The sequence below is a fragment of the Boleophthalmus pectinirostris genome, unplaced genomic scaffold (assembly GCF_026225935.1).
Source record: "Boleophthalmus pectinirostris isolate CB_2022bp ecotype Guang Dong unplaced genomic scaffold, ASM2622593v1 HiC_scaffold_17, whole genome shotgun sequence".
NCBI lineage: Eukaryota > Metazoa > Chordata > Actinopteri > Gobiiformes > Gobiidae > Boleophthalmus > Boleophthalmus pectinirostris.
The window spans coordinates 4,491,036-4,518,464 of NW_026571115.1; the positions used below are offsets into that span (position 1 = coordinate 4,491,036).

General features: G+C 42.6%; 26 non-coding genes across 26 annotated transcripts; 13 read left to right on the forward strand and 13 right to left on the reverse strand.

The window, feature by feature from the left end:
* The first annotated feature begins 1,475 nt into the window (after positions 1–1,475).
* Positions 1,476–1,548, forward strand: trnak-uuu (transfer RNA lysine (anticodon UUU)). Its single transcript has one exon. It is a non-coding gene; the product is annotated as a tRNA-Lys (tRNA).
* Positions 1,549–1,774: 226 nt separating this feature from the next.
* On the reverse strand, positions 1,775–1,846 carry trnag-ucc (transfer RNA glycine (anticodon UCC)). The gene has a single exon. It is a non-coding gene; the product is annotated as a tRNA-Gly (tRNA).
* Positions 1,847–2,139: 293 nt separating this feature from the next.
* On the reverse strand, positions 2,140–2,211 carry trnae-cuc (transfer RNA glutamic acid (anticodon CUC)). Its single transcript has one exon. It is a non-coding gene; the product is annotated as a tRNA-Glu (tRNA).
* Positions 2,212–2,502: 291 nt separating this feature from the next.
* trnal-aag (transfer RNA leucine (anticodon AAG)) lies at positions 2,503–2,584 on the forward strand. Its single transcript has one exon. It is a non-coding gene; the product is annotated as a tRNA-Leu (tRNA).
* A 174-nt stretch (positions 2,585–2,758) lies between these two features.
* Positions 2,759–2,840, reverse strand: trnas-aga (transfer RNA serine (anticodon AGA)). The gene has a single exon. It is a non-coding gene; the product is annotated as a tRNA-Ser (tRNA).
* Positions 2,841–3,442: 602 nt separating this feature from the next.
* Positions 3,443–3,515, forward strand: trnaf-gaa (transfer RNA phenylalanine (anticodon GAA)). Its single transcript has one exon. It is a non-coding gene; the product is annotated as a tRNA-Phe (tRNA).
* A 1,433-nt stretch (positions 3,516–4,948) lies between these two features.
* trnak-uuu (transfer RNA lysine (anticodon UUU)) lies at positions 4,949–5,021 on the forward strand. Its single transcript has one exon. It is a non-coding gene; the product is annotated as a tRNA-Lys (tRNA).
* A 226-nt stretch (positions 5,022–5,247) lies between these two features.
* On the reverse strand, positions 5,248–5,319 carry trnag-ucc (transfer RNA glycine (anticodon UCC)). Its single transcript has one exon. It is a non-coding gene; the product is annotated as a tRNA-Gly (tRNA).
* Positions 5,320–5,612: 293 nt separating this feature from the next.
* Positions 5,613–5,684, reverse strand: trnae-cuc (transfer RNA glutamic acid (anticodon CUC)). The gene has a single exon. It is a non-coding gene; the product is annotated as a tRNA-Glu (tRNA).
* A 291-nt stretch (positions 5,685–5,975) lies between these two features.
* trnal-aag (transfer RNA leucine (anticodon AAG)) lies at positions 5,976–6,060 on the forward strand. Its single transcript has one exon. It is a non-coding gene; the product is annotated as a tRNA-Leu (tRNA).
* A 175-nt stretch (positions 6,061–6,235) lies between these two features.
* On the reverse strand, positions 6,236–6,317 carry trnas-aga (transfer RNA serine (anticodon AGA)). The gene has a single exon. It is a non-coding gene; the product is annotated as a tRNA-Ser (tRNA).
* A 332-nt stretch (positions 6,318–6,649) lies between these two features.
* Positions 6,650–6,729, forward strand: trnap-agg (transfer RNA proline (anticodon AGG)). Its single transcript has one exon. It is a non-coding gene; the product is annotated as a tRNA-Pro (tRNA).
* Positions 6,730–6,903: 174 nt separating this feature from the next.
* trnas-aga (transfer RNA serine (anticodon AGA)) lies at positions 6,904–6,985 on the reverse strand. The gene has a single exon. It is a non-coding gene; the product is annotated as a tRNA-Ser (tRNA).
* Positions 6,986–7,583: 598 nt separating this feature from the next.
* On the forward strand, positions 7,584–7,656 carry trnaf-gaa (transfer RNA phenylalanine (anticodon GAA)). The gene has a single exon. It is a non-coding gene; the product is annotated as a tRNA-Phe (tRNA).
* Positions 7,657–9,089: 1,433 nt separating this feature from the next.
* On the forward strand, positions 9,090–9,162 carry trnak-uuu (transfer RNA lysine (anticodon UUU)). Its single transcript has one exon. It is a non-coding gene; the product is annotated as a tRNA-Lys (tRNA).
* A 225-nt stretch (positions 9,163–9,387) lies between these two features.
* trnag-ucc (transfer RNA glycine (anticodon UCC)) lies at positions 9,388–9,459 on the reverse strand. Its single transcript has one exon. It is a non-coding gene; the product is annotated as a tRNA-Gly (tRNA).
* A 293-nt stretch (positions 9,460–9,752) lies between these two features.
* Positions 9,753–9,824, reverse strand: trnae-cuc (transfer RNA glutamic acid (anticodon CUC)). Its single transcript has one exon. It is a non-coding gene; the product is annotated as a tRNA-Glu (tRNA).
* A 291-nt stretch (positions 9,825–10,115) lies between these two features.
* Positions 10,116–10,197, forward strand: trnal-aag (transfer RNA leucine (anticodon AAG)). The gene has a single exon. It is a non-coding gene; the product is annotated as a tRNA-Leu (tRNA).
* A 174-nt stretch (positions 10,198–10,371) lies between these two features.
* Positions 10,372–10,453, reverse strand: trnas-aga (transfer RNA serine (anticodon AGA)). Its single transcript has one exon. It is a non-coding gene; the product is annotated as a tRNA-Ser (tRNA).
* Positions 10,454–11,048: 595 nt separating this feature from the next.
* Positions 11,049–11,121, forward strand: trnaf-gaa (transfer RNA phenylalanine (anticodon GAA)). The gene has a single exon. It is a non-coding gene; the product is annotated as a tRNA-Phe (tRNA).
* Positions 11,122–12,554: 1,433 nt separating this feature from the next.
* trnak-uuu (transfer RNA lysine (anticodon UUU)) lies at positions 12,555–12,627 on the forward strand. The gene has a single exon. It is a non-coding gene; the product is annotated as a tRNA-Lys (tRNA).
* Positions 12,628–12,852: 225 nt separating this feature from the next.
* trnag-ucc (transfer RNA glycine (anticodon UCC)) lies at positions 12,853–12,924 on the reverse strand. The gene has a single exon. It is a non-coding gene; the product is annotated as a tRNA-Gly (tRNA).
* A 294-nt stretch (positions 12,925–13,218) lies between these two features.
* trnae-cuc (transfer RNA glutamic acid (anticodon CUC)) lies at positions 13,219–13,290 on the reverse strand. The gene has a single exon. It is a non-coding gene; the product is annotated as a tRNA-Glu (tRNA).
* Positions 13,291–13,582: 292 nt separating this feature from the next.
* Positions 13,583–13,664, forward strand: trnal-aag (transfer RNA leucine (anticodon AAG)). Its single transcript has one exon. It is a non-coding gene; the product is annotated as a tRNA-Leu (tRNA).
* Positions 13,665–13,838: 174 nt separating this feature from the next.
* Positions 13,839–13,920, reverse strand: trnas-aga (transfer RNA serine (anticodon AGA)). The gene has a single exon. It is a non-coding gene; the product is annotated as a tRNA-Ser (tRNA).
* Positions 13,921–14,515: 595 nt separating this feature from the next.
* trnaf-gaa (transfer RNA phenylalanine (anticodon GAA)) lies at positions 14,516–14,588 on the forward strand. The gene has a single exon. It is a non-coding gene; the product is annotated as a tRNA-Phe (tRNA).
* The last annotated feature ends 12,841 nt before the right edge of the window (positions 14,589–27,429 follow it).

A 27,429-nucleotide genomic window follows, 5' to 3' on the forward strand; every position in this document is an offset into this window, starting at 1 on the left:
AGCAGCTGGCACTCGAAACATTTGACAATGCTAAAATGCGTCACTTAATGTCACTTAGGCTAATGTTTACCTTCATCAAACGCCTCAAAAGCTAAGGACTAAACCAGGACTGAACCAAGACTGAACTAGGACTAAAACAGGACTAAACCAGAACCGAGGGTTTGAAGTTTGAAATCACTGGATTCGTGTAACTGGTGACTGACAAATGAAAATGACATTTTACAAACAGAATTTTTACTTTTACAAATGAAATTATTTATATATTTACATACAGTGAGTAAAATAAGTATTTGAACACCCTGCTATTTTGCAAGTTCTTCCACTTAGAAATCATGAAGGGGTCTGAAATTTTCATCGTAAGTGCATGTCCACTGTGAGAAACATAATCTAAAAAGAACAATCCAGAAATCACATTGTATGCTTTTTTTTAACTATTTATTTGTATGATGCAGCTGCAAATAAGTATTTAAACACCTGTCTATCAGCTAGAATTCTGACCCTCAAAGACCTATTAGTCTGCCTTTAAAAAGTCCATCTCCACTCCATTTGTTATCCTAAACCAGATGCTCCTGCTTGAGGTCGATAGCTGCAAAAAGACACCTGTCCACCCCATACAATCAGTAAGACTCCAACTACTAACATGGCCAAGACCAAAGAGCTGTCCAAAGACACCAGAGACAAAATTGTACACCTCCACAAGGCTGGAAAGGGCTACGGGGAAATTGCCAAGCAGCTTGGTGAAAAAAGGTCCACTGTTGGAGCAATCATTAGAAAATGGAAGAAGCTAAACATGACTGCCAATCTCCCTCGGACTGGGGCTCCATGCAAGATCTCACCTCGTGGGGTCTCAGTGATCCTAAGGAAGGTGAGGAATCAACCCAGAACTACACGGGAGGAGCTGGTCAATGACCTGAAAAGAGCTGGGACCACCGTTTCCAAGGTTACTGTTGGTAATACACTAAGACGTCATGGTTTGAAAACATGCATGGCACGGAAGGTTCCCCTGCTTAAACCAGCACACGTCAAGGCCCGTCTTAAGTTTGCCAGTGACCATTTGGATGATCCAGAGGAGTCATGTGGTCAGATGAGACCAAAATAGAACTTTTTGGTCATAATTCCACTAACCGTGTTTGGAGGAAGAAGAATGACGAGTACCATCCCAAGAACACCATCCCTACTGTGAAGCACGGCGGTAGTAGCATCATGTTTTGGGGGTGTTTTGGGACAGGGCGACTGCACTGTATTAAGGAGAGGATGACCGGGGCCATGATTTTGGGGAACAACCTCCTTCCCCCAGTTAGAGCATTGAAGATGGGTTGAGGCTGGGTCTTCCAGCATGACAATGACCCGAAGCACACAGCCAGGATAACCAAGGAGTACACAACTGCGTCTACCTTTTAATCTGAAGGTCTGTGGTTCAAGTCCCTGTTCAAGCGATTCTATATTACCAAGAACAAGACTTCAAAAGCAAAAGAGCCTGGGTAGCTCAGTCGGTAGAGCATCAGACTTTTAATCTGAGGGTCCAGGGTTCAAGTCCCTGTTCAGGCGATTCTATATTTATAACAAGTGAACAAGAACAGTTGGAAATATTCACTGGATGTAGGATAATAACAAACCATGGAGCTAGGAATGAAGTCTTCTAGCATGACAATATACTTCTCAATTGCTTCGTAAATCATTACGAACATTGATAAAGCCAGACTTTTCTGATACATGAACAGACTACTGCTACTTTTCAAAGAAACCCAGGTCACCATGATTCACAACCAAAGATTGCGATGGCCGGGAATCGAACCCGGGTCAACTGCTTGGAAGGCAGCTATGCTAGCCACTATACCACCATCGCGAGTTGAACAGCTTGTCACACAGTGGCATCACGTTCCATTCACGCTGACACCACAGTCTCCTCAAAGGGCCTCAAAGGCTGCTATGCTATCCACTATGCCACCATCACAAGGTGGAGGTGACATCACACAGTGACATCACAGTGTCCTCTCATAGTGGTATCGCAAGTCAGTGAAATGTTATGGTGACTCCCTACAGACAAAAGCATATCAAAATCACAGATAGCTAGCAGTAGTAAGACAGAGAATGACTGAGTGCATATAAGCCACTACTGTTGATCCCAAAAGCTAGGAATTCCCATACCGGGAGTTGAACCCGGGCCGCCTGGGTGAGAACCAGGAATCCTAACCGCTAGACCATATGGGAAATTCTGGCTTTGACCTATTGGTCTCTTTACTAACAAAGTACAGAGACGATGCGTACTATGTTGAGGGGAACTGTGGCGCTCATCTCTGTTTCGACTGTCCCAAGCAAATAATTAGAGAACACCGTTTGGGTTTTGTCACTAGTTGCTTTCATATGTTTAGCAGCAAATCCTATGAAAAAGTCAACAAGCAAAGCATATAGCCAGTATCACGGTAACCTCCCAGAAACCACGTGAAATGACCTCACAAAGTAACCTCACACGGTAATGTCACACCGAGCTGTCTTGCACGCGGTAGTGTGGCCGAGTGGTCTAAGGCGCTGGATTAAGGCTCCAGTCTCTTCGGGGGCGTGGGTTCAAATCCCACCACTGCCAGCTGGCTCTCTGATACCAAACCAAGGTAGGCTTTGCAGCATTCTGCCCTGATGTTGGCTTTTCAGCAGCCGCCCTGGATAAGCTCCATCGAGACACTGTCTCAAACATTGGAATTGACTCTCCCTGTCGACCTGTGTTAGAATACACTGTCTTTATGCATAATAGAAAGCTTTTCGTTGTTGGCAGGATTCGAACCTGCGCGGGGAAACCCCAATGGATTTCTAGTCCATCGCCTTAACCACTCGGCCACAACAACGCAGGAAATGATCACAGTCAAAAAAAAAAAAAAAAAAACAACAACAAAAAAACAAAACAACAAAACCCCTTAGAAACAATATGTCAATGTGGCTTGTGCCACATTCCCCAATTTAAGATGGATATGCCGTTGCTGGCAGGATTCGAACCTGCACGGGCGGACCCCAAAGGATTTCAATACTTATTTTCCTCACTGTGTAAGAAGGGAACAAGAGCAGTTGGAAAAAAAATCACTGGATGTAGGTCATAACAAACCATAGAACTAGGAATGAAGTCTTCTAGCATGACAAGAAACGTCTCACTTGTTTCTTAAATGATTACAAAACATGAAACATTCATAAAGCCAAACTTTTATGATACAAGAACAGACCACAGCTACTTTTCAAAGTAACCCAAATTGTATTTATAAGTTGAATGGTTGCAAAGCAAGTGGCCATAAACCAGACCTAAATAATGAGTGGATAAAAGCAAACTTCAGGCATGTTAGCATGGTTAGCTCAGACGGTAGAACGCCCGACTTTAAGCAACAAAATTGGGTATCAGTGATTGCTTTGAGACTTTATTCAAAGAACCATGCCTTACACAATGATTTTAGAAACCCATGCCGAAATAGCTCAGTTGGGAGAGCGTTAGACTGAAGATCTAAAGGACCCTGGTTCAATCCCGGGTTTCGGCAGACATGGTGTTTGCTGTCCTTGGGCTGCATCTTGCCGGTAAGATTTACACAACTGCGGTGCCCTTTTAATCTGAAGGTCCATGGTACAAGTCCCTGTTCAGGCGATTCTAGATTTACACAAACAAGACTATGAAAGAAAGAGAGCCTGGGTAGCTCAGTCGGTAGAACATCAGACTTTTAACCTGGGAGTCCAGGGTTGAAGTCCCTGTTCAACTTACTCTATATTTACAGTGAGTAAAATAAGTATTTGAACACCCTGCTATTTTGCAAGTTCTTCCACTTAGAAATCATGAAGGGGTCTGAAATTTTCATCGTAAGTGCATGTCCACTGTGAGAAACATAATCTAAAAAGAACAATCCAGAAATCACATTGTATGCTTTTTTTTTAACTATTTATTTGTATGATGCAGCTGCAAATAAGTATTTAAACACCTGTCTATCAGCTAGAATTCTGACCCTCAAAGACCTATTAGTCTGCCTTTAAAAAGTCCATCTCCACTCCATTTGTTATCCTAAACCAGATGCTCCTGCTTGAGGTCGATAGCTGCAAAAAGACACCTGTCCACCCCATACAATCAGTAAGACTCCAACTACTAACATGGCCAAGACCAAAGAGCTGTCCAAAGACACCAGAGACAAAATTGTACACCTCCACAAGGCTGGAAAGGGCTACGGGGAAATTGCCAAGCAGCTTGGTGAAAAAAGGTCCACTGTTGGAGCAATCATTAGAAAATGGAAGAAGCTAAACATGACTGCCAATCTCCCTCGGACTGGGGCTCCATGCAAGATCTCACCTCGTGGGGTCTCAGTGATCCTAAGGAAGGTGAGGAATCAACCCAGAACTACACGGGAGGAGCTGGTCAATGACCTGAAAAGAGCTGGGACCACCGTTTCCAAGGTTACTGTTGGTAATACACTAAGACGTCATGGTTTGAAAACATGCATGGCACGGAAGGTTCCCCTGCTTAAACCAGCACACGTCAAGGCCCGTCTTAAGTTTGCCAGTGACCATTTGGATGATCCAGAGGAGTCATGTGGTCCGATGAGACCAAAATAGAACTTTTTGGTCATAATTCCACTAACCGTGTTTGGAGGAAGAAGAATGACGAGTACCATCCCAAGAACACCATCCCTACTGTGAAGCACGGCGGTAGTAGCATCATGTTTTGGGGTGTTTTGGGACAGGGCGACTGCACTGTATTAAGGAGAGGATGACCGGGGCCATGATTTTGGGGAACAACCTCCTTCCCCAGTTAGAGAGCATTGAAGATGGGTTGAGGCTGGGTCTTCCAGCATGACAATGACTCGAAGCACACAGCCAGGATAACCAAGGAGTACACAACTGCGTCTACCTTTTAATCTGAAGGTCTGTGGTTCAAGTCCCTGTTCAAGCGATTCTATATTACCAAGAACAAGACTTCAAAAGCAAAAGAGCCTGGGTAGCTCAGTCGGTAGAGCATCAGACTTTTAATCTGAGGGTCCAGGGTTCAAGTCCCTGTTCAGGCGATTCTATATTTATAACAAGTGAACAAGAACAGTTGGAAATATTCACTGGATGTAGATAATAACAAACCATGGAGCTAGGAATGAAGTCTTCTAGCATGACAATATACTTCTCAATTGCTTCGTAAATCATTACGAACATTGATAAAGCCAGACTTTTCTGATACATGAACAGACTACTGCTACTTTTTCAAAGAAACCCAGGTCACCATGATTCACAACCAAAGATTGCGATGGCCGGGAATCGAACCCGGGTCAACTGCTTGGAAGGCAGCTATGCTAGCCACTATACCACCATCGCGAGTTGAACAGCTTGTCACACAGTGGCATCACGTTCCATTCACGCTGACACCACAGTCTCCTCAAAGGGCCTCAAAGGCTGCTATGCTATCCACTATGCCACCATCACAAGGTGGAGGTGACATCACACAGTGACATCACAGTGTCCTCTCATAGTGGTATCGCAAGTCAGTGAAATGTTATGGTGACTCCCTACAGACAAAAGCATATCAAAATCACAGATAGCTAGCAGTAGTAAGACAGAGAATGACTGAGTGCATATAAGCCACTACTGTTGATCCCAAAAGCTAGGAATTCCCATACCGGGAGTTGAACCCGGGCCGCCTGGGTGAGAACCAGGAATCCTAACCGCTAGACCATATGGGAAATTCTGGCTTTGACCTATTGGTCTCTTTACTAACAAAGTACAGAGACGATGCGTACTATGTTGAGGGGAACTGTGGCGCTCATCTCTGTTTCGACTGTCCCAAGCAAATAATTAGAGAACACCGTTTGGGTTTTGTCACTAGTTGCTTTCATATGTTTAGCAGCAAATCCTATGAAAAAGTCAACAAGCAAAGCATATAGCCAGTATCACGGTAACCTCCCAGAAACCACGTGAAATGACCTCACAAAGTAACCTCACACGGTAATGTCACACCGAGCTGTCTTGCACGCGGTAGTGTGGCCGAGAGTGGTCTAAGGCGCTGGATTAAGGCTCCAGTCTCTTCGGGGGCGTGGCGTTCAAATCCCACCACTGCCAGCTGGCTCTCTGATACCAAACCAAGGTAGGCTTTGCAGCATTCTGCCCTGATGTTTGGCTTTTCAGCAGCCGCCCTGGATAAGCTCCATCGAGACACTGTCTCAAACATTGGAATTGACTCTCCCTGTCGACCTGTGTTAGAATACACTGTCTTTATGCATAATAGAAAGCTTTTCGTTGTTGGCAGGATTCGAACCTGCGCGGGGAAACCCCAATGGATTTCTAGTCCATCGCCTTAACCACTCGGCCACAACAACGCAGGAAATGATCACAGTCAAAAAAAAAAAAAAAAAAAAAAAAAAAAAAACAACAACAAAAAAACAAAACAACAAAACCCCTTAGAAACAATATGTCAATGTGGCTTGCGCCACATTCCCCAATTTAAGATGGATATGCCGTTGCTGGCAGGATTCGAACCTGCACGGGCGGACCCCAAAGGATTTCAATACTTATTTTCCTCACTGTGTAAGAAGGGAACAAGAGCAGTTGGAAAAAAAATCACTGGATGTAGGTCATAACCANGAAACCACGTGAAATGACCTCACAAAGTAACCTCACACGGTAATGTCACACCGAGCTGTCTGCACGCGGTAGTGTGGCCGAGTGGTCTAAGGCGCTGGATAGGCTCCAGTCTCTTCGGGGGCGTGGGTTCAAATCCCACCACTGCCAGCTGGCTCTCTGATACCAAACCCAAGGTAGGCTTTGCAGCATTCTGCCCTGAGTTGGCTTTTCAGCAGCCGCCCTGGATAAGCTCCATCGAGACACTGTCTCAAACATTGGAATTGACTCTCCCTGTCGACCTGTGTTAGAATACACTGTCTTTATGCATAATAGAAAGCTTTTCGTTGTTGGCAGGATTCGAACCTGCGCGGGGAAACCCCAATGGATTTCTAGTCCATCGCCTTAACCACTCGGCCACAACAACGCAGGAAATGATCACAGTCAAAAAAAAAAAAAACAACAACAAAAAAAAACCAAAACAACAAAACCCTTAGAAACAATATGTCAATGTGGCTTGTGCCACATTCCCCAATTTAAGATGGATATGCCGTTGCTGGCAGGATTCGAACCTGCACGGGCGGACCCCAAAGGATTTCAATACTTATTTTCCTCACTGTGTAAGAAGGGAACAAGAGCAGTTGGAAAAAAAATCACTGGATGTAGGTCATAACAAACCATAGAACTAGGAATGAAGTCTTCTAGCATGACAAGAAACGTCTCACTTGTTTCTTAAATGATTACAAACATGAAACATTCATAAAGCCAAACTTTTATGATACAAGAACAGACCACAGCTACTTTTCAAAGTAACCCAAATTGTATTTATAAGTTGAATGGTTGCAAAGCAAGTGGCCCTAAACCAGACCTAAATAATGAGTGGATAAAAGCAAACTTCAGGCATGTTAGCATGGTTAGCTCAGACGGTAGAACGCCCGACTTTAAGCAACAAAATTGGGTATCAGTGATTGCTTTGAGACTTTATTCAAAGAACCATGCCTTACACAATGATTTTAGAAACCCATGCCGAAATAGCTCAGTTGGGAGAGCGTTAGACTGAAGATCTAAAGGACCCTGGTTCAATCCCGGGTTTCGGCAGACATGGTGTTTGCTGTCCTTGGGCTGCATCTTGCCGGTAAGATTTACACAACTGCGGTGCCCCTTTAATCTGAAGGTCCATGGTACAAGTCCCTGTTCAGGCGATTCTAGATTTACACAAACAAGACTATGAAAGAAAGAGAGCCTGGGTAGCTCAGTCGGTAGAACATCAGACTTTTAACCTGGGAGTCCAGGGTTGAAGTCCCTGTTCAACTTACTCTATATTTACAGTGAGTAAAATAAGTATTTGAACACCCTGCTATTTTGCAAGTTCTTCCACTTAGAAATCATGAAGGGGTCTGAAATTTTCATCGTAAGTGCATGTCCACTGTGAGAAACATAATCTAAAAAGAACAATCCAGAAATCACATTGTATGCTTTTTTTTAACTATTTATTTGTATGATGCAGCTGCAAATAAGTATTTAAACACCTGTCTATCAGCTTAGAATTCTGACCCTCAAAGACCTATTAGTCTGCCTTTAAAAAGTCCATCTCCACTCCATTTGTTATCCTAAACCAGATGCTCCTGCTTGAGGTCGATAGCTGCAAAAAGACACCTGTCCACCCCATACAATCAGTAAGACTCCAACTACTAACATGGCCAAGACCAAAGAGCTGTCCAAAGACACCAGAGACAAAATTGTACACCTCCACAAGGCTGGAAAGGGCTACGGGGAAATTGCCAAGCAGCTTGGTGAAAAAAAGGTCCACTGTTGGAGCAATCATTAGAAAATGGAAGAAGCTAAACATGACTGCCAATCTCCCTCGGACTGGGCTCCATGCAAGATCTCACCTCGTGGGGTCTCAGTGATCCTAAGGAAGGTGAGGAATCAACCCAGAACTACACGGGAGGAGCTGGTCAATGACCTGAAAAGAGCTGGGACCACCGTTTCCAAGGTTACTGTTGGTAATACACTAAGACGTCATGGTTTGAAAACATGCATGGCACGGAAGGTTCCCCTGCTTAAACCAGCACACGTCAAGGCCCGTCTTAAGTTTGCCAGTGACCATTTGGATGATCCAGAGGAGTCATGTGGTCAGATGAGACCAAAATAGAACTTTTTGGTCATAATTCCACTAACCGTGTTTGGAGGAAGAAGAATGACGAGTACCATCCCAAGAACACCATCCCTACTGTGAAGCACGGCGGTAGTAGCATCATGTTTTGGGGGTGTTTTGGGACAGGGCGACTGCACTGTATTAAGGAGAGGATGACCGGGGCCATGATTTTGGGGAACAACCTCCTTCCCCCAGTTAGAGCATTGAAGATGGGTTGAGGCTGGGTCTTCCAGCATGACAATGACTCGAAGCACACAGCCAGGATAACCAAGGAGTACACAACTGCGTCTACCTTTTAATCTGAAGGTCTGTGGTTCAAGTCCCTGTTCAAGCGATTCTATATTACCAAGAACAAGACTTCAAAAGCAAAAGAGCCTGGGTAGCTCAGTCGGTAGAGCATCAGACTTTTAATCTGAGGGTCCAGGGTTCAAGTCCCTGTTCAGGCGATTCTATATTTATAACAAGTGAACAAGAACAGTTGGAAATATTCACTGGATGTAGATAATAACAAACCATGGAGCTAGGAATGAAGTCTTCTAGCATGACAATATACTTCTCAATTGCTTCGTAAATCATTACGAACATTGATAAAGCCAGACTTTTCTGATACATGAACAGACTACTGCTACTTTTCAAAGAAACCCAGGTCACCATGATTCACAACCAAAGATTGCGATGGCCGGGAATCGAACCCGGGTCAACTGCTTGGAAGGCAGCTATGCTAGCCACTATACCACCATCGCGAGTTGAACAGCTTGTCACACAGTGGCATCACGTTCCATTCACGCTGACACCACAGTCTCCTCAAAGGGCCTCAAAGGCTGCTATGCTATCCACTATGCCACCATCACAAGGTGGAGGTGACATCACACAGTGACATCACAGTGTCCTCTCATAGTGGTATCGCAAGTCAGTGAAATGATATGGTGACTCCCTACAGACAAAAGCATATCAAAATCACAGATAGCTAGCAGTAGTAAGACAGAGAATGACTGAGTGCATATAAGCCACTACTGTTGATCCCAAAAGCTAGGAATTCCCATACCGGGAGTTGAACCCGGGCCGCCTGGGTGAGAACCAGGAATCCTAACCGCTAGACCATATGGGAAATTCTGGCTTTGACCTATTGGTCTCTTTACTAACAAAGTACAGAGACGATGCGTACTATGTTGAGGGGAACTGTGGCGCTCATCTCTGTTTCGACTGTCCCAAGCAAATAATTAGAGAACACCGTTTGGGTTTTGTCACTAGTTGCTTTCATATGTTTAGCAGCAAATCCTATGAAAAAGTCAACAAGCAAAGCATATAGCCAGTATCACGGTAACCTCCCAGAAACCACGTGAAATGACCTCACAAAGTAACCTCACACGGTAATGTCACACCGAGCTGTCTTGCACGCGGTAGTGTGGCCGAGTGGTCTAAGGCGCTGGATTAAGGCTCCAGTCTCTTCGGGGGCGTGGGTTCAAATCCCACCACTGCCAGCTGGCTCTCTGATACCAAACCAAGGTAGGCTTTGCAGCATTCTGCCCTGATGTTGGCTTTTCAGCAGCCGCCCTGGATAAGCTCCATCGAGACACTGTCTCAAACATTGGAATTGACTTTCCCTGTCGACCTGTGTTAGAATACACTGTCTTTATGCATAATAGAAAGCTTTTCGTTGTTGGCAGGATTCGAACCTGCGCGGGGAAACCCCAATGGATTTCTAGTCCATCGCCTTAACCACTCGGCCACAACAACGCAGGAAATGATCACAGTCAAAAAAAAAAAAACAACAACAAAAAAACAAAACAACAAAACCCCTTAGAAACAATATGTCAATGTGGCTTGTGCCACATTCCCCAATTTAAGATGGATATGCCGTTGCTGGCAGGATTCGAACCTGCACGGGCGGACCCCAAAGGATTTCAATACTTATTTTCCTCACTGTGTAAGAAGGGAACAAGAGCAGTTGGAAAAAAAATCACTGGATGTAGGTCATAACAAACCATAGAACTAGGAATGAAGTCTTCTAGCATGACAAGAAACGTCTCACTTGTTTCTTAAATGATTACAAACATGAAACATTCATAAAGCCAAACTTTTATGATACAAGAACAGACCACAGCTACTTTTCAAAGTAACCCAAATTGTATTTATAAGTTGAATGGTTGCAAAGCAAGTGGCCCTAAACCAGACCTAAATAATGAGTGGATAAAAGCAAACTTCAGGCATGTTAGCATGGTTAGCTCAGACGGTAGAACGCCCGACTTTAAGCAACAAAATTGGGTATCAGTGATTGCTTTGAGACTTTATTCAAAGAACCATGCCTTACACAATGATTTTAGAAACCCATGCCGAAATAGCTCAGTTGGGAGAGCGTTAGACTGAAGATCTAAAGGACCCTGGTTCAATCCCGGGTTTCGGCAGACATGGTGTTTGCTGTCCTTGGGCTGCATCTTGCCGGTAAGATTTACACAACTGCGGTGCCCCTTTAATCTGAAGGTCCATGGTACAAGTCCCTGTTCAGGCGATTCTAGATTTACACAAACAAGACTATGAAAGAAAGAGAGCCTGGGTAGCTCAGTCGGTAGAACATCAGACTTTTAACCTGGGAGTCCAGGGTTGAAGTCCCTGTTCAACTTACTCTATATTTACAGTGAGTAAAATAAGTATTTGAACACCCTGCTATTTTGCAAGTTCTTCCACTTAGAAATCATGAAGGGGTCTGAAATTTTCATCGTAAGTGCATGTCCACTGTGAGAAACATAATCTAAAAAGAACAATCCAGAAATCACATTGTATGCTTTTTTTTTAACTATTTATTTGTATGATGCAGCTGCAAATAAGTATTTAAACACCTGTCTATCAGTTAGAATTCTGACCCTCAAAGACCTATTAGTCTGCCTTTAAAAAGTCCATCTCCACTCCATTTGTTATCCTAAACCAGATGCTCCTGCTTGAGGTCGATAGCTGCAAAAAGACACCTGTCCACCCCATACAATCAGTAAGACTCCAACTACTAACATGGCCAAGACCAAAGAGCTGTCCAAAGACACCAGAGACAAAATTGTACACCTCCACAAGGCTGGAAAGGGCTACGGGGAAATTGCCAAGCAGCTTGGTGAAAAAAGGTCCACTGTTGGAGCAATCATTAGAAAATGGAAGAAGCTAAACATGACTGCCAATCTCCCTCGGACTGGGGCTCCATGCAAGATCTCACCTCGTGGGGTCTCAGTGATCCTAAGGAAGGTGAGGAATCAACCCAGAACTACACGGGAGGAGCTGGTCAATGACCTGAAAAGAGCTGGGACCACCGTTTCCAAGGTTACTGTTGGTAATACACTAAGACGTCATGGTTTGAAAACATGCATGGCACGGAAGGTTCCCCTGCTTAAACCAGCACACGTCAAGGCCCGTCTTAAGTTTGCCAGTGACCATTTGGATGATCCAGAGGAGTCATGTGGTCAGATGAGACCAAAATAGAACTTTTTGGTCATAATTCCACTAACCGTGTTTGGAGGAAGAAGAATGACGAGTACCATCCCAAGAACACCATCCCTACTGTGAAGCACGGCGGTAGTAGCATCATGTTTTGGGGGTGTTTTGGGACAGGGCGACTGCACTGTATTAAGGAGAGGATGACCGGGGCCATGATTTTGGGGAACAACCTCCTTCCCCCAGTTAGAGCATTGAAGATGGGTTGAGGCTGGGTCTTCCAGCATGACAATGACTCGAAGCACACAGCCAGGATAACCAAGGAGTACACAACTGCGTCTACCTTTTAATCTGAAGGTCTGTGGTTCAAGTCCCTGTTCAAGCGATTCTATATTACCAAGAACAAGACTTCAAAAGCAAAAGAGCCTGGGTAGCTCAGTCGGTAGAGCATCAGACTTTTAATCTGAGGGTCCAGGGTTCAAGTCCCTGTTCAGGCGATTCTATATTTATAACAAGTGAACAAGAACAGTTGGAAATATTCACTGGATGTAGATAATAACAAACCATGGAGCTAGGAATGAAGTCTTCTAGCATGACAATATACTTCTCAATTGCTTCGTAAATCATTACGAACATTGATAAAGCCAGACTTTTCTGATACATGAACAGACTACTGCTACTTTTCAAAGAAACCCAGGTCACCATGATTCACAACCAAAGATTGCGATGGCCGGGAATCGAACCCGGGTCAACTGCTTGGAAGGCAGCTATGCTAGCCACTATACCACCATCGCGAGTTGAACAGCTTGTCACACAGTGGCATCACGTTCCATTCACGCTGACACCACAGTCTCCTCAAAGGGCCTCAAAGGCTGCTATGCTATCCACTATGCCACCATCACAAGGTGGAGGTGACATCACACAGTGACATCACAGTGTCCTCTCATAGTGGTATCGCAAGTCAGTGAAATGATATGGTGACTCCCTACAGACAAAAAGCATATCAAAATCACAGATAGCTAGCAGTAGTAAGACAGAGAATGACTGAGTGCATATAAGCCACTACTGTTGATCCCAAAAGCTAGGAATTCCCATACCGGGAGTTGAACCCGGGCCGCCTGGGTGAGAACCAGGAATCCTAACCGCTAGACCATATGGGAAAATTCTGGCTTTGACCTATTGGTCTCTTTACTAACAAAGTACAGAGACGATGCGTACTATGTTGAGGGGAACTGTGGCGCTCATCTCTGTTTCGACTGTCCCAAGCAAATAATTAGAGAACACCGTTTGGGTTTTGTCACTAGTTGCTTTCATATGTTTAGCAGCAAATCCTATGAAAAAGTCAACAAGCAAAGCATATAGCCAGTATCACGGTAACCTCCCAGAAACCACGTGAAATGACCTCACAAAGTAACCTCACACGGTAATGTCACACCGAGCTGTCTTGCACGCGGTAGTGTGGCCGAGTGGTCTAAGGCGCTGGATTAAGGCTCCAGTCTCTTCGGGGGCGTGGGTTCAAATCCCACCACTGCCAGCTGGCTCTCTGATACCAAACCAAGGTAGGCTTTGCAGCATTCTGCCCTGATGTTGGCTTTTCAGCAGCCGCCCTGGATAAGCTCCATCGAGACACTGTCTCAAACATTGGAATTGACTCTCCCTGTCGACCTGTGTTAGAATACACTGTCTTTATGCATAATAGAAAGCTTTTCGTTGTTGGCAGGATTCGAACCTGCGCGGGGAAACCCCAACGGATTTCTAGTCCATCGCCTTAACCACTCGGCCACAACAACGCAGGAAATGATCACAGTCAAAAAAAAAAAAACAACAACAAAAAAACCAAACAACAAAACCCCTTAGAAACAATATGTCAATGTGGCTTGTGCCACATTCCCCAATTTAAGATGGATATGCCGTTGCTGGCAGGATTCGAACCTGCACGGGCGGACCCCAAAGGATTTCAATACTTATTTTCCTCACTGTGTAAGAAGGGAACAAGAGCAGTTGGAAAAAAAATCACTGGATGTAGGTCATAACAAACCATAGAACTAGGAATGAAGTCTTCTAGCATGACAAGAAACGTCTCACTTGTTTCTTAAATGATTACAAACATGAAACATTCATAAAGCCAAACTTTTATGATACAAGAACAGACCACAGCTACTTTTCAAAGTAACCCAAATTGTATTTATAAGTTGAATGGTTGCAAAGCAAGTGGCCCTAAACCAGACCTAAATAATGAGTGGATAAAAGCAAACTTCAGGCATGTTAGCATGGTTAGCTCAGACGGTAGAACGCCCGACTTTAAGCAACAAAATTGGGTATCAGTGATTGCTTTGAGACTTTATTCAAAGAACCATGCCTTACACAATGATTTTAGAAACCCATGCCGAAATAGCTCAGTTGGGAGAGCGTTAGACTGAAGATCTAAAGGACCCTGGTTCAATCCCGGGTTTCGGCAGACATGGTGTTTGCTGTCCTTGGGCTGCATCTTGCCGGTAAGATTTACACAACTGCGGTGCCCTTTAATCTGAAGGTCCATGGTACAAGTCCCTGTTCAGGCGATTCTAGATTTACACAAACAAGACTATGAAAGAAAGAGAGCCTGGGTAGCTCAGTCGGTAGAACATCAGACTTTTAACCTGGGAGTCCAGGGTTGAAGTCCCTGTTCAACTTACTCTATATTTACAGTGAGTAAAATAAGTATTTGAACACCCTGCTATTTTGCAAGTTCTTCCACTTAGAAATCATGAAGGGGTCTGAAATTTTCATCGTAAGTGCATGTCCACTGTGAGAAACATAATCTAAAAAGAACAATCCAGAAATCACATTGTATGCTTTTTTTTAACTATTTATTTGTATGATGCAGCTGCAAATAAGTATTTAAACACCTGTCTATCAGCTAGAATTCTGACCCTCAAAGACCTATTAGTCTGCCTTTAAAAAGTCCATCTCCACTCCATTTGTTATCCTAAACCAGATGCTCCTGCTTGAGGTCGATAGCTGCAAAAAGACACCTGTCCACCCCATACAATCAGTAAGACTCCAACTACTAACATGGCCAAGACCAAAGAGCTGTCCAAAGACACCAGAGACAAAATTGTACACCTCCACAAGGCTGGAAAGGGCTACGGGGAAATTGCCAAGCAGCTTGGTGAAAAAAGGTCCACTGTTGGAGCAATCATTAGAAAATGGAAGAAGCTAAACATGACTGCCAATCTCCCTCGGACTGGGGCTCCATGCAAGATCTCACCTCGTGGGGTCTCAGTGATCCTAAGGAAGGTGAGGAATCAACCCAGAACTACACGGGAGGAGCTGGTCAATGACCTGAAAAGAGCTGGGACCACCGTTTCCAAGGTTACTGTTGGTAATACACTAAGACGTCATGGTTTGAAAACATGCATGGCACGGAAGGTTCCCCTGCTTAAACCAGCACACGTCAAGGCCCGTCTTAAGTTTGCCAGTGACCATTTGGATGATCCAGAGGAGTCATGTGGTCAGATGAGACCAAAATAGAACTTTTTGGTCATAATTCCACTAACCGTGTTTGGAGGAAGAAGAATGACGAGTACCATCCCAAGAACACCATCCCTACTGTGAAGCACGGCGGTAGTAGCATCATGTTTTGGGGGTGTTTTGGGACAGGGCGACTGCACTGTATTAAGGAGAGGATGACCGGGGCCATGATTTTGGGGAACAACCTCCTTCCCCCAGTTAGAGCATTGAAGATGGGTTGAGGCTGGGTCTTCCAGCAAGACAATGACCCGAAGCACACAGCCAGGATAACCAAGGAGTGGCTCTGTAACACGCACATCAAGGTTTTGGCGTGGCCTAGCTAGTCTCCAGACCTAAACCCATTAGAAAATCTTTGGAGTGAGCTCCAACTCTGTGTTTCTCAGTGATAGCCCAGAAACCTCACTGATCTAAAGAAGATCTGTGTGGAGGAGTGGGCCAAAATCTCTCTTGCAGTGTGTGCAAACTTGGTGAAAAACTACAGGAAATGTCTGACCTCTGTAATTGTAAACAAAGGCTACTGTACCAAATATTAACACTGATTTTCTCAGGTGTTTAAATACTTTTTTGCAGTTGTATCATACAAATAAATAGTTAAAAAATCATACAATGTGATTTCTGGATTTTTCTTTTTAGATTATGTCTCTCACAGTGGACATGCACTTACGATAACATTTTCAGACCTTCCATGATTTCTAAGTGGGAGAACTTGCAAAATAGCAGGGTGTTCAAATACTTATTTTCCTCACTGCATATATTTACAGATATATTTACAAATACACATCTATTTGTAACTACCAAAATACAACTTAAAACTATTACATTTGCATTTGTGGATATCAAAATACATGTACAAACCAATGACTATTTGTAGATCACCATCTGTGCATTTGTGAATATTAATGAGACAAAAGTAACTCCATATAGTGGTAGTAGTATATGCATTGAGATGTTTGTGTTGTTTATGTTATTGTAAAGCAGATGAGTCAGAGATCAGAGGTTGTATTTCAATTTACATTTTTCAGAAGTGTCCTTGAGTCAGAGCTCTATTTTAATATTTTCTTTATCTTTGTTTGTGTGGGATTTTTCCACCACTGCCGCCGCTCAGGAACACCAGGACGAGGAGGACTCACACAACTATACACACTATTATACACACAACTATACACACTATTATACACACAACTATACACACTATTATACACACAACTATACATGCAACTATGCACACAACTATACACACTATTATACACACAACTATACACACTATATACACACAACTATACACACTATTATACACACATACACACTATACACACAACTATACACACTATATACACACAACTATACACACTATTATACACACAACTATACACACTATTATACACACAACATACACACTATTGCACACTATACACTATACACACTATACACACAACTATACATGCAACTATGCACACAACTATACACACTATTATACACACAACTATACACACTATTATACACACAACTATACACACTATTATACATACAACTGTACACACTATTATACACACAACTATACACACTATTATACACACAACTATACACACTATTATATGCACACAACTATACACACTATTATACACACAACTATACACACTATTATACACACAACTATACACACAACTATACACACTATTATACACACAACTATACACACTATTATACACACAACTATACACACTATTATACACACAACTATACACACTATTATACACACAACTATACACACTATTATACATACAACTATACATGCAACTATGCACACAACTATACACACTATTATACACACAACTATACATGCAACTATGCACACACCTATACACACTATTATACACACAACTATACACAGTATTATACACACAACTATACACACTATACACACTATACATACACACTATACACACACTATATACACACAACTATACACTATACACACTATACACACTATACACACAACTATACACACTATTATACACACAACTATACACACTATTATACACACAACTATACACACTATTATACACAACTATACACACTATTATACACACAACTATACACACTATTATATCACACAACTATACACACTATTATACACACAACTATACACAACTATACACACTATACACACAACTATACACACTATACACACTATACACACAACTATATACACACAACTATACACACTATTATACACACAACTATACACACTATTATACACACAACTATACACACTATTATACACACAACTATACACACTATTATACACACAACTATACACACTATTATACACACAACTATACACACTATTATACACACAACTATACACACTATTATACACACAACTATACACACTATTATACACACAACTATACACACTATTATACACACAACTATACACACTATTATACACACAACTATACACACTATATACACACAACTATATACACACTATACACACTATACACACAACTATACACACTATTATACACACAACTATACACACTATTATACACACAACTATACACACAACTATTATACACACAACTATATACACTATTATACACACAACTATACACACTATTATACACACAACTATACACACTATTATACACACAACTATTATACACACAACTATACACACTATTATACATACAACTGTATACATTATACACACAACTATACACACTATTATACACACAACTATACACACAAGTATACACATTATTATACACACAACTATACACACTATTATACACACAACTGTACATATTATACACACTATACACACTATTATACACACAACTATACACACTATTATACATACAACTGTATACATTATACACACAACTATACACACTATTATACACACAACTATACACACAAGTATACACATACACATATACACACATATACACATATACACATATATACACACAACTATACACACTATTATACACACAACTATACACACTATTATACACTCTATTATACACACAACTATACACACTATTATACATACAACTGTATACATTATACACACAACCATACACACTATTATACACACAACTATACACACAAGTATACACATTATTATACACACAACTGTACACATAACTATACATACTATTATACAATAACTATACATACAACTCTGTTATATGTATAGTTGTTGTATAGCTCTTTTATTTTCAGATAATCAGGAAGTGCCCATTAGAATGCTAGTTGAATGCATTACTGTGAGGGCAAAAGTCCAGTCTTCTCTCTGGACGTGTGAAAAGCTCTTATAAACTCATCATGGTGAGTAATGGGGACGCTCTGAACGCCCTTTGGAGCACTGCAAACTCTTTTAAATGAATTAGTTTTGTTTTCCACCTTTTTAAGACGGGTACAAATCTGAAAAAAAAAAAAAAAAAAGTCCCACTCTCTCCTTCACCGCGGCTTCTTTCTCTTCTTTACATCTGTGCTTTGGTGCTTCCTGTTTTTATAAGATCACAGCGCCGAGCCGAGAGGGTCAGAACACGTCAACGCTGCAGTCGGCACAGGCAGAGACGTTACCGCGGCAACGGGGCCAGGAAGTGTCGGCCATCTTTGTCCGGGGGGTCAGGGGTCAGGGCTGGGCTCTAATGAAGGAAGCGGGCGCCCGTGTGAAGCCTGCTGCTGCTGCCGAAGAGACGAGGAGACGAAGAGCGCTCTCCTCCTCTTTCCAAGAATAAATACTCTGATACTTTTTCGGTTTCCATCACTGATCATTTGAAACGACAAGATTTAAGTTAAAAATGTGTCTTCTGCTCCTCCGACCCTCCGACCTGCAGTCCTGGTTCAGTCCTGGGTTAGTTTTGATTCAGTCCTGGTTTAGTCTTGGTTTAGTCCAGGTTCAGTCCTGGTTCAATCCTGCATTAGTCCTGGTTCACTCCTGGTTTAGTCCTGGTTCAGTCCTGGGTTAGTCCTGGTTCAGTCCTGGGTTAGTCCTGGTTTAGTCCTGGGTTAGTCCTGGTTCAGTCCTGGTTTAGTCCTGGTTTAGTCCTAGTTTAGTTCTGGTTCAGTCCTGGGTTAGTCCTAGGTTAGTCTTGGTTCAGTCCTGGTTTAGTCCTGGTTTAGTCCTAGTTTAGTTCTGGTTCAGTCCTGGGTTAGTCCTAGGTTAGTCTTGGTTCAGTCCTGGTGTTGTCCTGGTTTAATCCTGGTTCAGTCCTGGTTAAATCCTGGGTTAGTCCTCGTTCAGTCCAGATTTAGTCCTGGTTCAGTCCTAGTTTAGTCCTGGTTCAGTCCTTGGTTAGTTTTTATTCAGTCCTGGTTCAATCCCGATTCAGTCCTGGTTTAGTCCTGGTTCAGTCCTGGTTTAGTCCTGGTTCAGTCATGGGTTAGTCCTGATTTAGTCCTGATTCAGTCTTTGTTTAGTTCTGGGTTAGTCCTCAGTCAGTCCTGATTTAGTCCTGGGTTAGTCCTGGTTCAGTCCTAGTTTAGTCCTGGTTCAGTCCTTGGTTAGTCCTGGTTCAGTCCTGATTTAGTCCTGGTTCAGTCCTCTTTTCTGACACCTCTGTTCCTCTGTCCCTCCCCTCTTCCTCCTCTCCTCTCCTCTTTTCTCTTCCTCTCTTCCTCTTGTCTCCGTCTCTTGTCTTCTCTCGTCGTCTTCACGTCTCTGGATCGTGCAGGTCTGTAAACACGTTTCTTTTTTCATTTGCTGGGGGCTGAGACGCAGCTGTGGATCATCTGACCCAAAAACCACAAACTCCCCCCAGGCCAAAGTCACTTCAGTCGCCAAGAAACACCCAAATGTACAAAATCCAATCTGCAGAGGAGGAAGAGTCTAGTCCTGGTCCTAAAAAAGACCTGCTTTAATCCTGGTTTAAAAAGAAATCCTGCTTTAGACCTGGTTTAGTCCTTGTATAGACCTTGGTCCTGGTCTGGATCTATTTTGTGTTCAGTTTACTCCTTTAGACTGGTTAGATCCAGTTTAGTCCTGGTTTAGTCTTGGCTTGGCTCTGGTTTAGTCCTCATTTAGACCTGGTTAACTTCTAGTTTATTCCTGTTTTGGACCTAGATATGTCAGACCTTTAGTTTAATCCTGGGTTAGTCCTGGGTTAATCCTGGGTTAATCCTGGGTTAGTCCTGAGTTTGTCCTGGGTTAATCCTGGGTTAGTCCTGAGTTTGTCCTGGGTTAGTCCTGGTTGAGTGCTAGGTTAATCCTGGGTTAGTCCTGGTTTAGGCCTGGGTTAATCCTGGGTTAGTCCTGGTTGAGTCCTGTTTTAGTTGTGGTTCAGTCCTGGTTTAGTCCTGGTTTAGTCCTGGGTTAGCCCTGGGTTATTCCTGAGTTAGTGTCTGGTTTAGTCCTGGGTTAGCCCTGGGTTATTCCTGAGTTAGTCCTGAAACTTGAGCTTTTGTCTGGTGTGCATTTTGTATTTCTCCTTGATATTTGGGATACGTAGGACGTAATAAATATCATCACTAAACTTTGTTTTTATACAGGAAGTAGTTTTGCAAAAAAAGATTATAATATATTAAAGGGGTCGATCTTACTGTATGACACAAATAGACACCAATGATTAAAAAATCGTTTTCTTCACCATCTGACAAGTGTTTACGCCTATAAACTTTTTAATTTAACTTTAAATAAGTAAACTTTATTTAAGCAAATGTACCACTTAAATGAACTATTTACAACTAGAAACTCTAGTGTGTTTTAAACCGGTCTTAGTCTCGAGACCAGCCTCAAGACCGCTTTTTTACGGTCTTGGTCTCAACTCGGACTCCAGCACATTTGGACTCGGTCTTGTCTCAGTCTCGACCCTCAGAGGTCTTGGTGTTGTCCTGGTCTCGGGACTCTGTGGTCTCGGACAGGTCTTGGTCTCGATTAGTGCGCTCTAGACTACAACACTAGTAAACTCATTCAAGTTCAGCTAAAAACATGGTTCAATCAATAACATGATACATTTTATGCTGTGATCACTAAAACGCGTTAGATTTGAATGCCAAATGAAGACAGAGACATTATTGTACATATATACATTGGTTACATTCAAAAAAAAAAAAAAAAAAAAAATGGATATAAACTTTACCTTGCTGTTTTTTTGTTTTGTTTTGAGAGCTGCTGTAGAAGTTTTTTGTTGATATTCCCGCCATTTTTCTTATGGTGGGGGCGGTGTCAGTTCAGTCCTGGTTCAGTCCTCATTCAGACCTGGTTTGGTTCTAGTATCGATACCTGCTCAAACAAGTATTTATTTTCGATACCAGTTTTTGTATTGATGAGTGTGTGATCTTTGATTGTTTTGCTCTGTGTAACTGTGCACGTTTTTTTTTTTTTGGGATGATGTCAAATCCAGAGGGTCCAGACACAGGCAGAACATGCAAACTCCACACACGGTTCAGCAGGAGTCCAGTGCTTTTCCTCTGACTTTTAATTAAACTGACATCGGTAATCGCTCAGCGGATTTTCCTCATTATAAAAATTCTAAACCAATCGAGTCGTTCATCCGTGCCCATTATTTATGCGAGAGTCCAATTAGCGTGTTCCAGCTCTGCCCTCACCAACATGGCCGCTCCTCTGTGTCGGTAATTAAAGGCGCGGTGCGTTCTAGCCGCCCTCGCTCCGTCTGCAGCCGTCCGCCGAGCTACTGCCCCGAGACACGTCAACGTCAGTCACGAAGTCTCCTCTGGAACATCTGCAGCTTCTGGTCCACCTCAGCCTCTCATCTGCTCCTTCTATGACCATCTTCTCTGCCGTTCTCCATCTCCTCCTCTGACCCTCTCCTCTCTGTTCCCTCTGACTTTTTCCTCTCCTCTGCTTCTTCTGACCTTCTCCTCTGCTGCTTCTGACCTTCTCCTCTCCTCCTTCTGATCTTCTCTTCTCCTCTGCTCCTCCTGACCTTCCTCTGTTTGTCTGACCATCTTCTCTGCTCCTCTGACCTTCTCCTCTACTCCTCAACCTACTCTCCTCCTCTGAGCACCTTCTCTGACTCTCTCCATCTGCTCCTGTGCCTTCTCCTCTGCTCTGCTCCTCTGACCTGCTCTTCTGTGCCTTCTGAACTTCTTTTCTGCTCTGCTTCTGTGATCTTCTTTTTTGCTCCTTTCGACCTTCTCCTCTGACCTTCTAATCTGCTCCCTTGACCTACTCTCCTCCTATGACCATCTTCTCTCTCTGACTCTCTCTATCTGCTCCTCTGACTCTCTCCTCAACTCCTTCTGACTTTCTCCTCTGCTCCTTTTGACCTTCTCTTCTCCACTGCTCCCTCTGATCTTCTCCTCTGCTCTTTCTGATCTTCTCCTCTGCTCCTTCTGATCTCCTTTCCTCTGCTCCTCTTCTCTGTTCCTCTGCTCCGTTTGTCCTTCTCTTCTGCTCCTTCTGATATCCTTTCCTCTGCTCCTTCTGATCTTCTCTTTCTCTCTGCTTCTTCTGAACTTTTCCTCTACTCTGCTCCTTTTGACCTTCTCCTCTTCTCCTTCTGCTTTTCTCCTCTGCTCCTTCTGGCCTTCTCCTCTCCTCTCCTCTGCTCCTTCTGACCCTCTCCTCTGCATTCCCTTCATCTCTGACCTTCTCTCCTCTTCTCCTTCTGACCTTCTCCTCTCCTCCTCTGACCCTCTCTCCTCCTCTGACCCTCTCTCCATCATCAGTAATCGTCAGTCTCCATTTCCCTTCCTCTGTAATTCTCGAGCTAACGTCGCCGTGTTGAAATCCCGCAGGTCTGTGTTTGAGGTGGCCCTGAGCGTCCTTCGGGAGCCTCAGAATGTGAAGGTGAAGTGGCTCATATAAAGGTGAACATATGTGCTTCCATCTGCTGTGAGTGCGACTGTGAAAACACTCTGAAACACTGCACAGGAGCTCCGAGCGCTCCGACTATGTGCTGTATGTGAGGAGGACGGAGGTTTAAAAGCAAATCTGTTCTGTAAAATCATCTTTTAAACGTGTTCGAGGAGTTTCCGTCTCAAGTTGTATTTGTGCATGATCTGTGCATGTTTGAGTCATTCTGAATCATTGTGAAATCTAAAAAAAAGAAACATCTTGAAAATAACATGTAAACCGATTGCCTTGAATTGCGCGAGTAAATGTTCACAAGTTCTGTAGACAAGTTTGAGTAAAAACAGATTGTGTTCTACAGTAATGTCATTTAAACCCTGTTTACACTAAACGGTACCGGTAATGTTCGCTGCAAACTCGGGAGGATCTTCTTCTTTCTTTCTTCTTGGTCCTTCCTGTGGATTAATCCTGCCCATCAATTTCACCTTTCACTATTTTTCAATTCCGTTGGGAAGGGAAACAGTTTGAACAGAGGTTTGCAGTCACACACATCTGATTCACTTTTGCAGTTATGGAGTTCGCAAACAAATTCCTAGTGATGGGTGAATGGAGCCTCGTGAAGCTTTGACACCTCAGTCGCAAAATTGTCTCAAATGGTTGGACGTGTCTGAGACCTCGGAGAAACACTGACCTCTAGTGGACACATTTAACCATTATCACGCAGGTGTCTCAGCATCGATGAAGTATTGTTAGTGTAAGACAATACTTGTGTGCAGAGCGACACTGTTCCTAACAACAACAATAATGATGATTTAAAATAATATATAAAGAGCAACATAAATAACGTGGAATTAGATGAAAGTGATCCCAAACCATGGATCACTTTTTTCCACTTGTAGATGCCATCGAAAATGAAACAAATGCCAAAAGTCGCCAAAATCACCACTAACGTCACACAATACTCCTCACTACCCAACTTTTTTAACAAATATTGGTGCATCTTTTATACTGTAGCAGTTTAGCGCTTGTCAAACCACAGAAGTGGCCTGAACACTCTGAACCAATCACAGAGCGGAACATTCGCTGAGCCAATGAAACGCTTTGAGACACTTTGACACGCAGAGTGAAGCAGTAGGGGGAGGGACCGACACTTCTACACTTTGGTCACGTGAGCGGCTGCTGCGAGTCGAACTCCGAGGCAGAGCTTCAGAGCAATTTGTTTCAGAAAGAACGAGACGTGCTCCAGAGCTCCGACTCATTTGCCCATCACTACAAATTCCTTAAACCTTTTTCCGCTGTTAGGATCCAACAACCACACAATTACAATGTCTGAATCCCAAAACTAAAATATGACAACATCAGAACCAGAAACAAAAGTGATATGGTTCAAAAGACTTGAAAAGATCGACTTTGTCAATAGACACATCCCACTGGGAAAACAAACATGGAGGTTTGATGCTCACTTTTTTGGAAAATTCTTCCCAGTATGAATTGCACAATGACCGGAAGTCTGAGATTCTTGATGCATCTATTGTCATGGTTCATGTTTGTAGTGGTTGCATTTGCTTATTTTGGTGTTTTATTGTGACATTAGTCCTGTCTGCTTGTAGTTTTGTGTTTTATTTCCTGTGTGTTGATTGTTTGCTCCGCCCTGATGTGTTTCACCTGTGTCTGTGTTAATTTAAACCCCATGTTCTCCTCTGCCCTTTGTTGGTCCAATGTCACTGTCAGAGTCTCGTCTTGTCTCTTGTCATGGCAGTTTAGAATTTTTTATTTAGATTTTTATTTTTATTTTTAGATATTTCTTTGTTATTAATATGCTTCCTCAACTATACTCAATTTCATCTGCAAAATTAGAGTCTGAATTTGAGTTTTTTCAGTTGTTTTTCATATTAAGCAGGAGTGAAGTGTCAGTGCGTTTGTTAAATTGGACATTTGTTCAGGCCATATGACTCAGACTGAAGCCTCCTGTGTCGCTCCAGTCTGTAATCAAATCAGTTTAAATACTTCAGGCTAAAACTGTCCCACAGAAGTGAACAAACATCCAACTCAATCCATACCAAACAAAAACTTGAATCCAGAATGAAAAAAACTGATTAGGGCTGGGCGATATGGAGCAAAAGTATATCTTGATATATTTTGCTGTATCTCGATATAAGATATATATAGATATATAGATATATATAGATATAGATATCTGTACAGGAAAAATAATCCCCCAAATCCACTATAAAAACAAATTCTACAATATTAATTTTGGAACAAAGTGCTTCTGTGACATTAATAAAAACATCCTTCTATACAAAAATAATACACATTTCCTTCTTTTCATTCAAAATTTAAATTAAAACAACTCAAGCTCATCTTTGCATTAACTCTGTTAACCGTACGATAACCATGAGCTCCTTTAGCAGAGAAAGTTTTTGAGGTTCCTTATTTTAACAGATCCATGTTTCTCACCAGTGTGAGGAGCTCTGAGGTTTCCCACAGTCCACTGCAGATCAAACCCAACGTTTCCAAACACTATTGTACAAGTTACACTTCAACAGATTATTAATGTAAATCTTCTGCATAAATAAACTTTTCATGACTAAATTTTATAACATATAAAGCATTACTATAGAGCCACATCAGCCTGTTTGAGATTATAATGTGTTTAATGCAACTTTGCAAACATTTGTTTCTGTTTTACAGAAACAAAACTTAAAACTGCATGGCTCTTTTGTATGAACTGTAGTGCTGCGGGAAAAAAACAAAACAGCTTGCTCCTTGTGTTGTTCTGTCGAACTGAAGGACACGACTCAGTGGAATATAGGTGTTCTCTCCGTGGAGCTATGATTCTCTTTGTGACAGAGGACGTGCTGCTGTTGGCCTTGTCTGTAAACGGTGGAAAATGTCTGTGGTGCTAGTAACTTTCGGCAGTAGACACGTGTCTGTCGTTTGTCCAACGCCTTAAAATCTCAGTATCTCCGTATAATGGAGCCAGTTTGTCCTTTTTTTTTTGTATCCTCCGGGCTGGTTTTGGGCACCGCCGTCTCTGTGCTCGTCCCCGCGTGCCTCCATCTCCTCCCTTTTGTTCCCCCTCCTTTCCCACACTCCCCTCACATGTGTCTCATTCAACACGGCAACAACGAAGCAGCGAAATCAGAATATATAGGCATTATATCGATATATACAATATGTCAAAATCCATATTGAGTTTTAAAAATATCTGAATATATTTTAAATATGGAGATATCACCCCCCCAGAGCAGAGCGTCAAACATGGAAAGCCAGCCCCTTGTCCCACAGTCTTCCTCCACTGTTTTCCAAACATTACTAAGCTTAGAAAGTCAGCAAAGTCAGCTCCTCTGGCTAAACATACTGTATGAAGAACTGGACTAATGCAGTGTGATGTCACCACAACATTCAGCTCCAAATAAAGCTCATCGAGGCTAGCAGTTACAGGTCACATTTGGAGCAGTGTTCCATATTAAGAATAGAAATTTATTTATGAACAAAATGACGAAGTAAAAACACCAGGCTCATGTAGAGTGGGTTAATATGAACATTTAAGACCAAAGTGAGGAGATTCACTGCAACATTTACAGAGAGGGGTGATATTTTTTCAATATAAAGTGAACTGACAACACAAACTGTCCACATCCTACAGCAGATGAGACGTGAGCCGCTCAAATCAAAGGATTTATACAACGTGTGTCAATCTAAGGCTTCCCCACATTGACTCTGTGTGAGCTCGGGTTCTGTCCAATTCACGTTTTCTTTCCCTTGTGTCCTCAGACAAAGGCTTCCTCTGTCTCTGAGCTGGTTGTGCCATGACCGACACTTCACAAATAAACACTAGACATTTATTCTTACAGTGACCTGTGGATAGTGTCAGTAAGGGGAGTGTCGCAGCTCGGTTACCTGTTGTATGTTGAAGTGTTGTAAAGCAATTTGGCTCTTGCCAGAAGGAGAACAGAACCCCGAGAGCTGACACCGGGTCGCTGGCAACAAAGTTGCATGTCTGTTTTTT